The sequence below is a fragment of the Schistocerca piceifrons genome, chromosome 1, assembly GCF_021461385.2.
Source record: "Schistocerca piceifrons isolate TAMUIC-IGC-003096 chromosome 1, iqSchPice1.1, whole genome shotgun sequence".
Classification (NCBI taxonomy): Eukaryota; Metazoa; Arthropoda; class Insecta; order Orthoptera; family Acrididae; genus Schistocerca; species Schistocerca piceifrons.
Genome location: NC_060138.1, coordinates 119162286 through 119178452, shown reverse-complemented (window position 1 = coordinate 119178452; position 16167 = coordinate 119162286). Strand labels below are relative to the sequence as shown.

Here is a 16167-nt window from a genome sequence, read left to right as displayed (position 1 = left end):
TAGTGCACACTTCGTATTTGCATTCAGAGCCGAGGTCGACGTGCAGCGAAAGACCTAACAGTGTTCCAAAGAGGGCAGATTGTGGGGCCCCGATTAGCTGGAGCATCAGTAACCAAGACAGCAAACTTATTGAATGTTTATAGAGCAACTGTTTCAACAGTCATGACAATCTACACAGAACATGGAAAGACATAATCGTATAAACGTAATAGTGGGCGCAAATCAAAACTAAACTCGAGACCGACGTACGCTAACACGAATTGTGTCAAAACAACACAAAACTACGACGGCTAAAGTGACTGCAGTACTGTATAGCCTCCTTAGAGACCTCGTATCTATCGACACTGTCCGCCGAGAACTCCGTAAAGCGAATATTCATGGACGAGTTGCTATACCGAAACCATTAGTGACGGTAACCAACGCAAAGAAGCGTAAAACATGGTGTCAAGAGCATAAATCCTGTACGGCTGATCAGTTGAAACATAACATATGATCCGACGAGTCAACGTTTTCGTTATTTCCAACATCAGGCAGGGTTTACGTCTGGAGAATGCAAAAAGAAGCCTACAATCCAAGTTGCTTGATTCCAGCTGTTAAGCATGGAGGTGAAAGTGTGATGGTTTGGGCAGCCATATCATGGTATTACCCTCAAAGGCCGTGTTACAGCCAACGATTTTGTCAACATTTTAGGTGATCAGGTGCACTTCAACTATGAAGCCATGTTTCATGACGATGATACACCAATTCACACAGGGCCGGCCGAAGTGGCCGTGCGGTTAAAGGCGCTGCAGTCTGGAACCGCAAGACCGCTACGGTCGCAGGTTCGAATCCTGCCTCGGGCATGGATGTTTGTGATGTCCTTAGGTTAGATAGGTTTAACTAGTTCTAAGTTCTAGGGGACTAATGACCTCAGCAGTTGAGTCCCATAGTGCTCAGAGCCATTTGAACCATTTTTGAACCAATTCACACAGCCAGGACAGTACAATAGTGGTATGAGGAGCATGCAACTGAACTGCAGCGTCTTCCCTGGCCAGCACGTCCCCGGACTTGAACATTATCGTAACCTTGTGTGCGGTATTGGAGCGCAGACTCCGGAGCAGATTTCCGCCTCCCTCGTCACTACAGGAGTTAGAAGAGGTTCTGATCGAATAATGGCATAACAATCCAGTGGAGATACACAATCATTATATGCCAGTATTCCAAGAAGAATCGCAGCTGTACTTCGGGCAGATGGGTGTCAAACCCCTTATTAATAAACCGTGTTCACATTATTTTGCCTATCCCTGTACATCCTCTGCTGCCTTATGAAGCGGAAACTATTATCACCTGAAGGTAAAACTATGAGGGTGTGAAACCGGTTCAGCTGCCTGTTAAATGAACCTGTATACACCTCATCTGGCCTTAAAGGGTTTTCATTCATAAAAAAAATTTAAAGCTTTTTAATAGGTTCTTGTGGTGAAATTTTGGGAATTTCTTTATAGAAACAAAGACTCAGAACTTTTGTAACAAAAGAAACTCTATTTACGTTCTACAAAATGATGTCAGTATCAACGGTGACACATGGAAGTGAGTGTTCGACATCGAAAAGGACTACGAGCCTCACAGATGCGGTTCTTAAAAAGGGGTCTAGGGGTAGCTTTTTTGATGAGTGACCAAAACTTCCTAGGTCAGGGATTCAAGCCCCGCCACAGTTTCAATTTTGAATGAAAATCACCAGCAATGGCGACCGAACACACCCTGATTTTGTCAACGGCCCTGTCAAAGATGGCGGAGGAGAGGACAGATATTCAGTACACTCCCTAAAAGCGGACGAATAAATAATGATCAGCTGCATGAGGATACAGAAGACAATGGAAACCACAGCAATAAGGACAGATAATACGTATCTAAAGGACTCGCGGCCTGTAACTGAAAAAGTGTACTGATGATCTCTCCATTGGCAAAAGATTTCGGACAAGTCCCCCATTCGGATCTCCGAGAGAGGACTGCCGAGGGGCAGGTGACCATGAGGAAAAGACTGAATAACAAACGAATAACGTTCGTCAAGTCAGGGAGTGGAATGTGAAAAGTTTGAACGTTGTAGGGAAGCTAGAAAATCTGAAAACGAAAGTGTTAAGGCTCAGGACACATAGGTGTAGTGGGCGTCAGTGAAGTGAAATGGAAAGAAGACAACGATTTCTGGTCAGACGCGTATACTCAAGGATATAGCAGAATATGGTATAGCCGGCTGTGGTGGCCGAGTGGTTCTAGGCGCTACAGTCTGGAACCGCGCGATCGCTACGGTCGCAGGTTCGAATCCTGCCTCGGGCATGGATGTGTGTGATGTCCTTGGATTAGTTAGATTTAAGTAGTTCTTTTAGGGGCCTGATGACCTCAGAAGTTAAGTCCCATAGTGCTCAGAGCCATTTGAACCAAAGAATATGGTATAAAGGGAGTAGGATTCGTTATGAATATGGAGGCAGGGCAGAGGATAGGTCGCTGTGAACAGTTCTGTGATAGGGTTGTTCTTATCAGTTGCCACTGTAAACCAACACCGACAATAACACTTCAGGTATACATGACGACATCGAAAGCAGAAGATGAAAATGTAGAGAAAGTACACGAGGATACTGAATTTGTAATTGAGAAGTAAAGGAAGATGACGGTATGGGGGATTGCAGTGCCGTTATAGGAAAGGGAGAAGAAGAAAGGGTCACGGTATAATATTGTACCAGGAAAGAGAGATGAGAAAGACTAATTGAGTTTTGCAGTAAATTTTAGATAGCAATAGCGGACACTCTTTTCAAGAATCACAAGAGGAGATGGTGAACTTGGGAAAGGTCTGGAGATACGGGAAGATTTGACTTGGATACATCATGGTCAGGCAGAGATTCCGAAATTCGATACTGGATTGTAAGGTGTACCCAGGAGCAGATATAGACTCAGATCACAATTTACTGGTGATGAAGGGAAAGCTAAAGTTTAAGAGACTAGTAAGGAAGAAGCAGTGCGTAAATAAGTGAAATAAGGAAGTATTAAGGAATGAAGAGATGCGCCTGAAGTTCTCTGAGGCTATATATGTTGCGATAGGGAATAACTCAGTAGGCAGTTCATTTGAAGAGAAGTGGACATCTCTAAAATCTAGAAACACAGAAATTGGAAAAAAACATAGGTACAAAGAAGGTAACTGCGAAGAAACTATGGCTAAAAGGACAATTACTTCAGCTGATCGGTGAAATAAGGAAGTGCAAAAATCTTGAAGGAATGAAATTTTCACTCTACAGCGGAGTCTGCGCTGATATGAAACTTCCTGGCAGATTAAAACGGTGTACCGGACCGAGACTCGAACTCGGGACCTTTGCCTTTCGAGGGCAAGTGCTCTACCAACTTTTTTCTTTTTTTTCTTTTTTTTTTTAACTGCTCTGGGCGGATGGCGAAAGACACCCGTTTTAGTTCATTGTTGATCCAGTAACTCAGTTTTTTTTTTATTACAGAGGGCAGCTAGCCCTATGACCGAACACGCTGAGCTACCGTGCCGGCGTCCAACTGAGCTACCCAACCACGACTCACGCCCCGTCCTCACAGCTTTAATCCCGGTAGGAAGGTAGGAGACGAGGTACTGGCTGGCGGAATTAAAGCTGTGAGGACGGGGCGTGAGTCGTGGTTGGGTAGCTCAGTTGGTAGAGCACTTGCCCGCGAAAGGCAAAGGTCCCGAGTTCGAGTCTCGGTCCGGCACACCGTTTTAATCTGCCAGGAAGTTTCATCTTGAAGGAAATTCAGAAATACAGAAACACAAGTCACTTAGGAATGAAATGAACAGAGAATGTAGGAAATCTTAAGTGAAATGGCTGCTCAACGATTTGAAGAAATGGAAAAGGAAGTGACTGTCAGAAGAACTGTCTCGGCATATAGAAAAGTGGAAAGAGTACATTGAAGACCTCTATGAGGGGAAGACTGTCTGATAGCGTGATATAAAAAGACACAAGAGTCGATACAGAAAAGATAAGGGATCCAGTATTAGGGTCAGAATATATAAGAGCTTTGGAAGATTGAAGATCGAATAAGGCGAATTGATAACATCGTGAACAGATAACATCCTATGAGAATTTCTAAACTCAATGAGGGAAGTGGCAACAGAACGTCGATTTACATTGGTGTTTAGAATGTATGAGTCTGGTGGCTATATAACATCTGACTTCCGGCAAAATATCATCCACACAGTTCCACAGATTACAAGAGCCAACAAGTGTGAGAATTGTCGCACAACCAGCATAACAGCTCATATATCCAAGTAGCTGGCAAAAATAATTTACAGACGCATGAAAAAGAAAATTGAGGAAGTGTTAGATGACTATCAGTTTGGCTTTAGGAAAGGTAGAGGCGCCAGAGAGGCAGTACTGACGTACCAAGGCTGAAGAAAAATCAAGACACGTTCATAGGATTTGTCGACCTGGAAAAAGCGTTCGACAACGTCAATGGGGCAAGATGTTCCAAATTCTGAGAAAAATAGGGGTTAGCTATAGGGGAAGGTGGGTAATATACAATATGTGCAAGAGCCATGAGGAAACAGTAACAATGGATGACCAAGAACGAAGTGCTCGGACTAAAACGGGTGTAACAAAGGGACGCAATCTTTCGCCCCTACTGTTCAATCTACATGTCGAAGCAACAATAATGGAAATAAAAGAAAGGTCAAAGAGTGACAATACAATTCCAGGCGAAAGAAGGTCAATGATAAGATTCACTGATTACATTGCTATCCTCAATGAAAGTGAATACGAATTACAGGATATGTGAAATAGTGAAGTATCTAATGAGTACAGAATATGGACTACGAGTAAATAGAAAAAAGACGAAAGAAATGAGAGGTAGCAGAAATGACAACAGCTAGAACTTAAATTCACGGCTGGTGATTACGTAGTAGAAGTTAAAGAATATTTTGTTTAAATTACTCCTATTCCTTGTGGCCTTCAGCCGACAAATAATTTTAATTCCTCTTAATAAGGCTTTAGGCGTCAGCGTAGCTTCTGTTACAGTCAATTTTTTTAAATGATTGTTTTTAAAAAATTATTTCCTTGAGTAAAGTGTATGTGTTTACTGTGCAACCAACGGTAACTGATTAGGTCCCGCCCACAGCTTTTCCTGCCTTCCCTAAGTTCAGATCAAATTGCTCTGAGCACTATGGGACTAAACATCTGAGGTCATCAGTCCCCTAGAACTTAGAACTACTTAAACCTAACTAACCTAAAGACATCACACACATCCATGCCCGAGGCAGGATTCGAACCTGCGGCCGGAGCCGTCGCGCGGTTCCAGACTGTAGCGCCTAGAACCGCTCGACCACACCGCTTCCCTAAGTCCCACGTATCAATGGTGTGGGATAAGAACAACGACATATGCGTTCGTACAATGCTAGTATAAAAACATATCGTGCAGAGACTCATTGCATTTTGCTTGCTAGAAGATTTTTGTTTTCCTTGTAATGCGGAAATACACCGTTCCGAACACAGATTCCTAAGCAAAAACTTATACTAATTGCCTCCGGCAGTACCCAGAAGTAAGTATTAAGCATTGCAGATTCCCTGTGTACTGTTACATTAGAATGACATACAACGCTTCTGCTGAAACGTGGGAAAGTTGTAACAGCCCCTGCTGCTATCCATTGCGCCTCACTATGACAGCTAAGGAGTCAGTGTTATGTGAACTTGGCTATAGTCGTCGTTGGACATACATTGTGTCCACAATTATGCCACCAATCTTCGAAGGGATGTAGAGCATGTCTTGAAGAAAATGTGGATAGGACACCGTGTCCCCAAACGTCATTCAACGACGCTACAGAGCACTGAAGTTATAGACGCCTTCGCCTGGCGCTTGCCCACACCAGCGTAGGCACCCCTAGTCGCTGACTGCAATAATCTGTGGCCTCGGTGGGTGACGGTTCCGGAAACAAGTTTTGATACGTGGTTAACTTTTCTTCTGTAAACAACAACAACAAAAAACCTGGAGATTTTAGTGGGTTTCAGAAGAAAAATAAACCGCACATGGACACCTGTGTCCGAAAGAGTCATCCATCGAGGCAACAGAGCATCGCAGTCGTGGGACACAAGACTCGCCTACGCTGGATCTAGCTCCATTTTCTCCACTGCCTGTCGTGTCAGTCAGTCGCAAGCACTAAACAAACAACTTTATCAGCCGTTCCGTCTATGGTCCATCAGCGTACAAACTAAGGGTTGCAACCGAAGTGGTGCCCTGGCGGCAGGGCCGCCATCTGTAACTTCATCGCTCTGTAACGTCGCTGGATGATGTTTTGGTCTTCAAGACACCTTCCATTTTTCCTAGAAGTTTAATGGTGTAATTTTCGAGCACTCAGTATAAATCAAGTCAGCGCTGTCGCTGTTAACGCGGATATGTGATACATTTACGGCTGCACTATTGATCAAGGAGAAAATAAACTGACGTTCTGTGAAATGACCGTCGACTGAGAGTCCAAGTCATCAACACCGCAGAATGGAAGCTGACTATGGTAGTTCCAGTAATGCAGAAACATGGAAAATACACTGAAGGGCCAAAAGGAACTGGTACACCTACATAATATGGTGCAGGGCCCCCGCGAACACGTAGAAGTGCCGCAACACGGCGTGGCACGGACTCGACTAATGTCTGAATTAGTACATGAGGGAACTGACACCATGAATTCTGCAGGGCTGTCCATAAATCCGTAAGAATACGAGGGGATGGAGATCTCTTCTGAATAGCACGTCGCAAGACATCCCGGATATGCTCAATAATGTTCATATCTGGGACGTTTGATGGCCAGCGCAAGTGTTTAAACTCAGAAGAATGTTCCTGGAGCCATTCTGTAGCAATTCTGGATGTGTAGGCTGTCTCATTGTCCTGCTGGAGTTGCCCAAGTGCGTCGGAACACACAGTGGACATGAATGGATGCAGGTTATCAGATAGGATGCTTACGTACGTGTCACCTGACAGAGTCGTATCTTGACGCATCAGGGGTCCCACATCACTCCTACTACACACACCCCACATCATTACAGAGTTTCCACCAGGTTGAACAGTCCTCAGCTGACATGAAAGGTCTATGGATTCATGAGGTTGTCTCCATACCCGTACACGTCCATCCGCTCAATACAGTCTGAAACAAGACTCCTCTGACCACGCAACCTGTTTCCTTTGATCAACAATCCAACGTTGGTGCTGACGGACCCAGACGAGGCGTAAAGGTGTCGTGCAGTCATCAAGGGTACACGAGAGGGCCCTCGACTCCGAAAGCCCATATCGATGGTGTTTCGTTGAATGGTTCGCACGATGACACTTGTTGATGGTCCAATTTGCGGAAGGTTTGCACTTCTGTCGTTAGACTCGTGAAATTGTCGTACGGGAAAATCCTCACTTCATCGCTGCCTCGGAGATGCTGTGTCCCATCACTAGTGCGCCGACTACAACATCACGTTCAAACTCACTTAAACCGTGATAACCTGCCATTGTAACAGCGCAAACCGATCTAACAACTGCGCCAGGCACTTGCCTTATATAGGCGTTGCCCACCGCAGCGCCTTATTCTGCCTGGTTATATAACTCTTATTTTAATATGCATGCCTATACCAGTTTCTTTGGCACTGCAGTGTAAAAGTATAAGGATAGCGTAGTAGATCCTTCCAATGCAGTTGTTACATGTACGACTGTTTTGTTTTGTGCGTTCGACCACGTAGGTACATCATGTTCGAACTCGTAAAATACAACTTACAGCCCAAAGTGTGCTGCGTTAAAGTGACATGAAATGGAATACCGTATCTATTTTTTATCGCATTTCTGTAATTAATACTAACGATTACCAGACTTCACCTGCTTGGTAACAGACATAAAAACAAAGAATATTATATTTTTGTCTATTAACAGTAAAACGTAAGGTATAATGTTTTTGTTTCAGATTGAATTTCAATCATATTAACACACATAATTTCTTAAGATATTAAGATTATCAATGCCCTTTTTCAGACCATAAGTATTATTTTTTCTAAAAGTACATCAGTGATTCAAGTCAAGCCAAAAGTAAAGACAAATTTACAATTACAACTTTAGTTCACTTATTAAAAATAATCATTTTCATGTTCCATGAGTAGAAACGTATTGCAATCATTTTTACGTTCTATGAGTAGAAGGTTCTTCTATGAAGTGCTTGAAATTTCCGCCCACAAATCGTAATTTAACGCTGCCTTGGGGGCTTCTCCCTGTCGATGCTAATTACTATCCTTTCGTCTGCGTTTGTTTTCTTATATTGACCATATACCATGTTTCCATAGACTAGCAAAAGCTGCCCTCCACATTGTTGCGCACCTATGCAGTGTCCTAAAGAGAAATGGAAATTTTCTGTTGTCATTCTAAGCGTACTACCGCTCATCTAAATTCGGATAACATGCAAAAACGAATCCTGAAAACGCCCTTAATAAACTGCTCTTTTCTCTATAGACTTTACAACCATGAAATATTATCGTAACGGTGACTACAATTTCTTAAAGGAATAGAGAGAAGGGTAGAACTAGCTTACTTTGTGCAACGGAACAATAATGAGCATAAAAAACACCTGAGTGGCAGAGTCGGCATTGATACCAGTAGATTGTAAGTAACGCAGCTTGTAGACAAGTTACATGCAGTGAGTATGTTTCACTGTATCTCTTACCCTAGCTTCTCTATTCAAGGACACTAATTAATCGCGTCGTATACAGTGTAGTCTGAAAAACTGACATATAATTGTTAAGGAAAACATACGAAGCACTGCGCCGTTTCCGAATTAACTAACATCAGGCGGTTGGGCGCTTAAATTCAAGCGACCCACCGGAGACACTGTGGCTAAACGTGTCCTACGTTTGGTTTTCTAAGACCGAACAAGAGAACAATACAAAAATTGGGCATAGGACGACAGTAAGGATCGAACCCGAGCCAAAGGCTGAGCAGTCTCCTGCGCTGTCTTCATACCTTATGAAAACAACTGACAGTAACTGTATCTGACGGATCACCTGAATTTGCTTCCGCAACGGCTTGCATGTATCACTTCTATGCTAATTATCTCGCAAACGACGCAGAGTCGTTTTATTAACTATTGTTTCTCAGTTGAACCCACCCTGCAACTCCATTAGAAGCTTTTCAGAGTGTTTCTGACCACCCTGCATAGAGCGATGAACTGCCACCTCTCTCTGCAACTCCAGCTGCTTACATACATTCTCGCTTGTAAAACGTGCAACGCGACTGCTACGGTCGCAGGTTCGAATCCTGCCTCGGGCGTGGATGTGTGTGATGTCCTTAGGTTAGTTAGGTTTAAGTAGTTCTAAGTTCTAGGGGACTGATGACCACGGATGTTAAGTCGCATAGTGCTCAGAGCCATTTGAACCATTTAAAACATGCAAAGAAATAGACGAAACTTACTATTAAGTGCAGTCTTGATAAATGTGCATACTGGCTGTAATAATAGTTCAGGGAAACTGTTATTTCTGCTAAAGGCAGGACAACTTAAAATTACGTGAGATGTCGACAAAGCATTAAGATCTAATCTGGCTTCCTTCTTTCCTAGCGGAATTAGTTGCCAGCCCTTGTTTATTTTAGCGTGCTTTCTGTTGTTTTATTTGGATCCATCTAGCTATTCTCAAGCCAAAATTTCACTGATCACTAGTCTAAGGAGTTTTAAGAGAACTACAGCTGGTACTCCTATACTACGATCCATTCGTAAGTGTCTGCATTAACTAACTTCCCTGCTGTTTCATTTCCAGGAATGCCGCTGAGAGATTTTATCTAGCACTTGGTAACAGCCTGATTCTTAGTTCTAAGCTTTAATATCCAGTTCAGAATGGCGTGTGTCACTGGATGACAGTTTCGTCCTTTGTACAGGTATCACAACAGCTTCAGTGGTGGTAGTCAAGGAAATTTCAGGTGGTACATATACAGTTAAACAAAACACGTTCTTATGTAAGTGGGTTATTCTTTTGCGTTGCTTTATTTTTTAAGATAAATGGTATTAAGGAATTTGTATTGACAAAAGTAGCATCTGCATAACGTTAAGGAAAATAAATTTACTGCAGAAAGTTTGTTTAGAATTGTACACAGGTCACAGCAAGGTCACCACCAGTCCCTTCATTAGTCGTCGCTGCCTTGGCCGAGAATGATTCATCGTGTTTTGAAAGGTCCTGTCGGTGGTTATTCGAAAGTTTTCGTAGCACTTTGTAAATGCTGCCAACTTATGCCACAATGTATGGCGCTCCAGCAGTCATTGTGTAGTAAACGTTTTATTATTTTTATTGTCGCTTTGTTGGGCGTTTCGTTAAGTGGCATCGTGATACGAAGAAAGCTTGTGCGTATTACAACTAGCTGCTTCTTGACTACTATAACTTAACCTGAGAACTTATAGTTGATCGTGTTTCAAGTCGACCACAAAGCAGCTTCCTTACCAGGAATCTCCTTATACCGCAATCAGAACGTAACCGCAAGTCTGATGGAAGTTACATACAGTTCGACTTTATAGTAGAGACGATACAGAATCCATTGATAACCCAATTCCCCAATGCGCTGTATGCTTAACAACACTTTTAGATCAAAGCACGAAGTCTCCTTTATTAAAACGTCAACAAACGTCTAAGCACTCTGAGTTAGTTGGTAAACCCATCTTATTTTTTCAAAGGAAATCTGTGTTTTGTAAAAAAGAATGAAAACCATGCGTAATTTTATCAACATACATACTAAGTTGATAAAAATCTCATACCTCGCTGGTTTTAAAAATGCAAAGGAAGGTAAATCCCACATAACTGGTAAGTGTCTCTTACTGCCTGCAGCTAGAGACGTGATCCAGGCAGTTTTGGGTGGGACGGTGGATGGAGGGGGGGGGGGGGGGGGGGAGGGAAGTAGCCGGAGAAAAACAAGAAGCTACGTTATCCAACAATACGGTAACAAGGAGAATTAAAGTCATGACTTATTTCGCGATTCAAATGGACGAGAATACGGATGTCAAAAATGTATCGCCTTTACTCATTTTGTGACTATCACGCAGCCACAAGAGAAAAGTTTTTATTTTGCAAACAGCTTCAGTCAAATGCAACTGTAGAAAACATTTCCAATACGTCAGAATGAGACTTCCACTCTGCAGTGGAGTATGGGCTGATATGAAAATTCGTGGAAGGTTAAAACTGTGTGCCGGGCCGAGACCCGAATTCGGGAACGTTGCCTTTTGCGGGCAAGTGCTCTGCCAACTAAGCTACCCAAAAACGACTCAGAAGCCTTCCTCACAGTTTCAGTTCTGCCAGTACCTCGTCCCCTACTTTCCAAACTTCACAGAAGTTCCCCTGCAAAGGTCTCTAGTTCGAGTCTCGGCCCGGCACACAGTTTTAATGTGCCAGGAAGTACATTTTCAATATTGTTTACTTTTATTTGTTAAAAGTAGGTATTTCATGGCAAAGATGGTTTGGTATCTGTCTAAATGAGGTCAAGACAATGTATGGTCACTTACCACGGCTGGCAGCAAAAGTGAAGAAAGTTGCACCTGACTGTCGAAGCGCACACTGTGTAATTCACCCAGAAGCACTGAGTTCTAAACATACGTCCGAAACTTTTCATACTTCGAAAGACGCTGTACGGGTTGTAAACTGTATCGAGGCAATTACCTACTATTCACGCTGTTGTGTGAAGATACGGGAGATAAATTTAAAAGTTTGTTTCCTCATAGTGAAGTAAGATGACACTACCACTGCACGATTTTGAACTGAACATTTGATGTCCGAGATTTTTACGTATTCGGAGGTTTTTATGTATCAGTGACAGAACAAATGCACTGAAAAATATTTTTAGTGAAGACCAGTAGTTATCAAGATTGGTTCAAATGGCTCTGAGCACTATGGGACTTAACTTCTCAGGTCACCAGTCCCCTAGAACTTAGAACTACTTAAACCTAAATAACCTAAGGACATCACACACATCCATGCCCGAGTCAGGATTTGAACCTGCGACCGTAGCAGCAGCGCAGTTCCTGACTGAAGCGCCTAGAACCTCTCGGCCACACCGGCCGGCTATCAAGGTTGGTCTATTTAGCTTATCTTTCCGGGAGGCTTCAGATAGTGAATGTGGGTCTACAAGGACGAAGAACAACAGTTCTCTTAACAGATTACAAAATATCGTCTTTCAAAAGAAAGTTGACTCTTTTTGTTCACAAGTACTCAACAATAACTACTCTCACATCTTTTTGAAAGATAGTGAACTAGATCCATAGGAAAATTTAGCTCGAAACATTATTACACACTTGGAAGGCCTTCAAAAAAGTTTTGAAATGTACTTTCCCGAAGATTACATAAAATACGATTGGATAATAAATCCATTTCCAGGAAAATTACAGGAAGAAGTAATAACAAAATAAACTTTCATCAGCATGACTAGCGACAGTTCAATGGAAGACGTTTTCAAAGAGAAAACTGTACTTTCTGTTTGGATAGGAACAAAAAAAGAATACTATTCTCTTTTTAAAGCAAGCAATCCGATTTTTTGTGCCGTTCGTTACTACGTACGTGTGTCTATGGGGATTTTTTGAGTTTTTGTATATGATAACTAAGTACAGAAATAGAATTAGTGTCGAAAAAGACTTAACAGTTAAGTGAAGCTCAGTCGAGCTTGCAGTAAAATGAAACTTCCTGGCAGATTAAAACTGTGTGCCCGACCGAGACTCGAACTCGGGACCTTTGCCTTTCGCGGGCACTTACCCGCGAAAGGCAAAGGTCCCGAGTTCGAGTCTCGGTCGGGCACACAGTTTTAATCTGCCAGGAAGTTTCATATCAGCGCACACTCCGCTGCAGAGTGAAAATCTCGTTCTGGCTTGCAGTAAAATGCTTGCAACTGAAACACATAGATGTTCTTGCATCAGAATCTAAATTTGAAAACTGACTAATTATTGGTTTTCAAATCTGATTTACGATAAAGAGTTTGATTTCTGTCTGAATTTTTTTTTTTTTTTTTTTTTTTTTTTTTTTTTTTTTTTTTTTTTTTTTTTTTTTTTTTGCTTCTTAGATTCTAATTTGCTGTATTCTATGTTCAGTTCATTACTCCCTTGCACAATCCGGTTTCTATTACTTGAGATGTAAAAGTTTAACAGATATTGCAAATGTAATTCCTCTCTTACTCATTGTTCTATTAGAAACGGGTTAACTAAATTTCATATTATTTGCTACAAATAAGTACCCCATGTCTACATGAACACCTATTTAAAAAATTACTTCTACGAAACCTTACAACTCGTGTGTGTCACATTTCCACCACACATCGGCAAGACGCAAAAACCGAATGTACGCAGTCAGCGCTGAGGGATAATTAATCCCCTATATCTAGGACAGTCAGGATTTGGTCAAAGAAGTGGTCTGTTATATTAAATAGGGCCTCAAGAACTAATGCAGTTCTGATTTTATCTACAAACCTACTTATTTATTAATTTTATGTACATATTTGCTTTCGAGAGGCCTTCATACAAGTAGTATTTGACCTATAAAAATAAGCAAGAAACGTTTTCTCTTAAGAAAGTATAACAGTAATATCTTTGTTTGCAGTAAAACTTAAAGAAATGATATATGAATACATCATTAAGGTGTTCCGAAGGAGTTGGCTCTGACCTATAGTAAAGGGACCTACCCCAGAAGTTTCCTAAATTCAAAATGAGAAATCACAGAAAACAATTTTCAAGATTGCCGGTGGATGGATACGAACTACGTCGCCTCCCGAATCCAGGCGCCTCAGCGCCTCAGCGCCTCAACGAGCGAAACTACCCCCTACAATGGAGAATTTGTAAAAAATTGTTGTTGTACATTGTTTTAAAATAAAATTAAACGCAGCAGAACAAAAGATGCGATTCTGATATATTTAAGTTTTTCCTTTAGTTCTGCGTGTTTGATCATTTGATTGTGCATGAATGCATGCATGTTTTAAGATTTGATTGCGAATGGAATTCCTGGCTGCAGTTACTATAGTAGAACAAGAACGTCAACAGATTTTGCTTGAAAATGGGGGACAGGGACGGGGGGGGGGGGGGGGGGCAGGGCTGAGATTCACTCGGCTCTGACTAATTCAAGAAGCCCACTGAAAAAAATCTTTTAGAAACTAATGGACATAGAATGTGCTGCTCTCCACAAACCCCTCCCTGTTGCTCCTTTTCGGAAATGGTTTTCATAATTGAGCGCCACCTGGATGACCAGAGGGGGCAACATTTTGCCATTTAGGCTACTAATGATATAATTTTGAGCAAATATTTTGAAGAGAAGCAACCTTCGCTGTTTGGGCGATACTTTCGATGATCAGCGCGATTTTTTGGGCGACACAGGCAAGTCCAGATGTATTGTTATGCACTGGTTTTAACGTAATGCTATTAATAACGCTGCCCTGTGAAATATTGAAAAATTGCAATCTCGAAGCTCCACCAGTCTCTAAACAAGGACTCCAGTGCTAACGCTGAAAACGTTAGGCATTGCTGGCCGGGAGGCCCCATCCGGGAAGTTCGGCCGCCGAGTGCGAGTCTTGTTTCACTCGGACGCCACATTGGGCGAGTCTCGTGCCGGCGATGGGGATGAAATGATAAGGAGGACAACACAACACCCAGTCCACGAGCGGAGAAAATCTCCAAGCAGGCCGCGAATCGAACCCGTGCCCGCTGCATGGTAGGCAAGCACGTAATCATTCAGCTACGCCGGCGGACAGTGCTAATGCCAAACTACTACAGATGAGTAGTCCTATAGGCTATTATAGTAGGGCGCATATGTTTTTAACTTATAATAACGTTAGTGGACGAATAAAAAGTTGTTTTCCTTTTCTTTCTCGTTACAAACTTATCTATAATTAAAAACTGTCACAACAGCTCGCAGCACAAAAACAATGAACGGCAGCACACAAAATTAAAGTAAGATCTGAACTGATTAACAAAACAACAACTGAGCTCAAGTACCTCAAAAGACCTTACAATAGCTGGTCTTGGCCAAAGTACGGATGGGTGTAATCGATAGTGTCATCGGTATCGATAATTTAAATTTATCGATGATCTTGTTGACTGACGCTACTGCGTATCCATTTTATCGTATTACTGAATATCGGAATGTCTTTCGGTTTCACTGCACGACAAGTAGGTTGCGTGTAATTTTATTTAGGTGATACGGGGCTCCAGATCCCCTGGACCGCCCCTTTGACTACTTCCTTGCTCCCATACCTCCCCCCCCCCCTCACCGCGCCACCACAAGATTCATTAAAAACTGAACACGCTATACTGTACGTAAAAAAACGGTATTCCATTTGAATACATAGACGTATCACATCACTGAACTGAAGAGATATTTGAATGTTGTGCAGGGGTAGTTGGATTCAGCGAAACTAAACTTCCAATTGTTGTTGTTTTAGGTCCCCTAACTCTGACTTCAGAGCATTTGTGTTCAAGCTAGGGAGGATTCTTGATTCACTTTGTAGGAAGTACCAGAAATTAGTTGCATGTGGTGACTTCAATATACACTCCTGGAAATTGAAATAAGAACACCGTGAATTCATTGTCCCAGGAAGGGGAAACTTTATTGACACATTCCTGGGGTCAGATACATCACATGATCACACTGACAGAACCACAGGCACATAGACACAGGCAACAGAGCATGCACAATGTCGGCACTAGTACAGTGTATATCCACCTTTCGCAGCAATGCAGGCTGCTATTCTCCCATGGAGACGATCGTAGAGATGCTGGATGTAGTCCTGTGGAACGGCTTGCCATGCCATTTCCACCTGGCGCCTCAGTTGGACCAGCGTTCGTGCTGGACGTGCAGACCGCGTGAGACGACGCTTCATCCAGTCCCAAACATGCTCAATGGGGGACAGCTCCGGAGATCTTGCTGGCCAGGGTAGTTGACTTACACCTTCTAGAGCACGTTGGGTGGCACGGGATACATGCGGACGTGCATTGTCTTGGAGCAGCAAGTTCCCTTGCCGGTCTAGGAATGGTAGAACGATGGGTTCGATGACGGTTTGGATGTACCGTGCACTATTCAGTGTCCCCTCGACGATCACCAGTGGTGTACGGCCAGTGTAGGAGATCGCTCCCCACACCATGATGCCGGGTGTTGGCCCTGTGTGCCTCGGTCGTATGCAGTCCTGATTGTGGCGCTCACCTGCACGGCGCCAAAC

The 16167-nt window shown here is 42.7% G+C and overlaps 1 non-coding gene across 1 annotated transcript; it reads left to right on the top strand.

Annotated features, from left to right (window-relative positions):
• Positions 1-3641: 3641 nt before the first annotated feature.
• On the top strand, positions 3642-3716 carry Trnas-cga. The gene has a single exon. It is a non-coding gene; the product is annotated as a tRNA-Ser (tRNA).
• The last annotated feature ends 12451 nt before the right edge of the window (positions 3717-16167 follow it).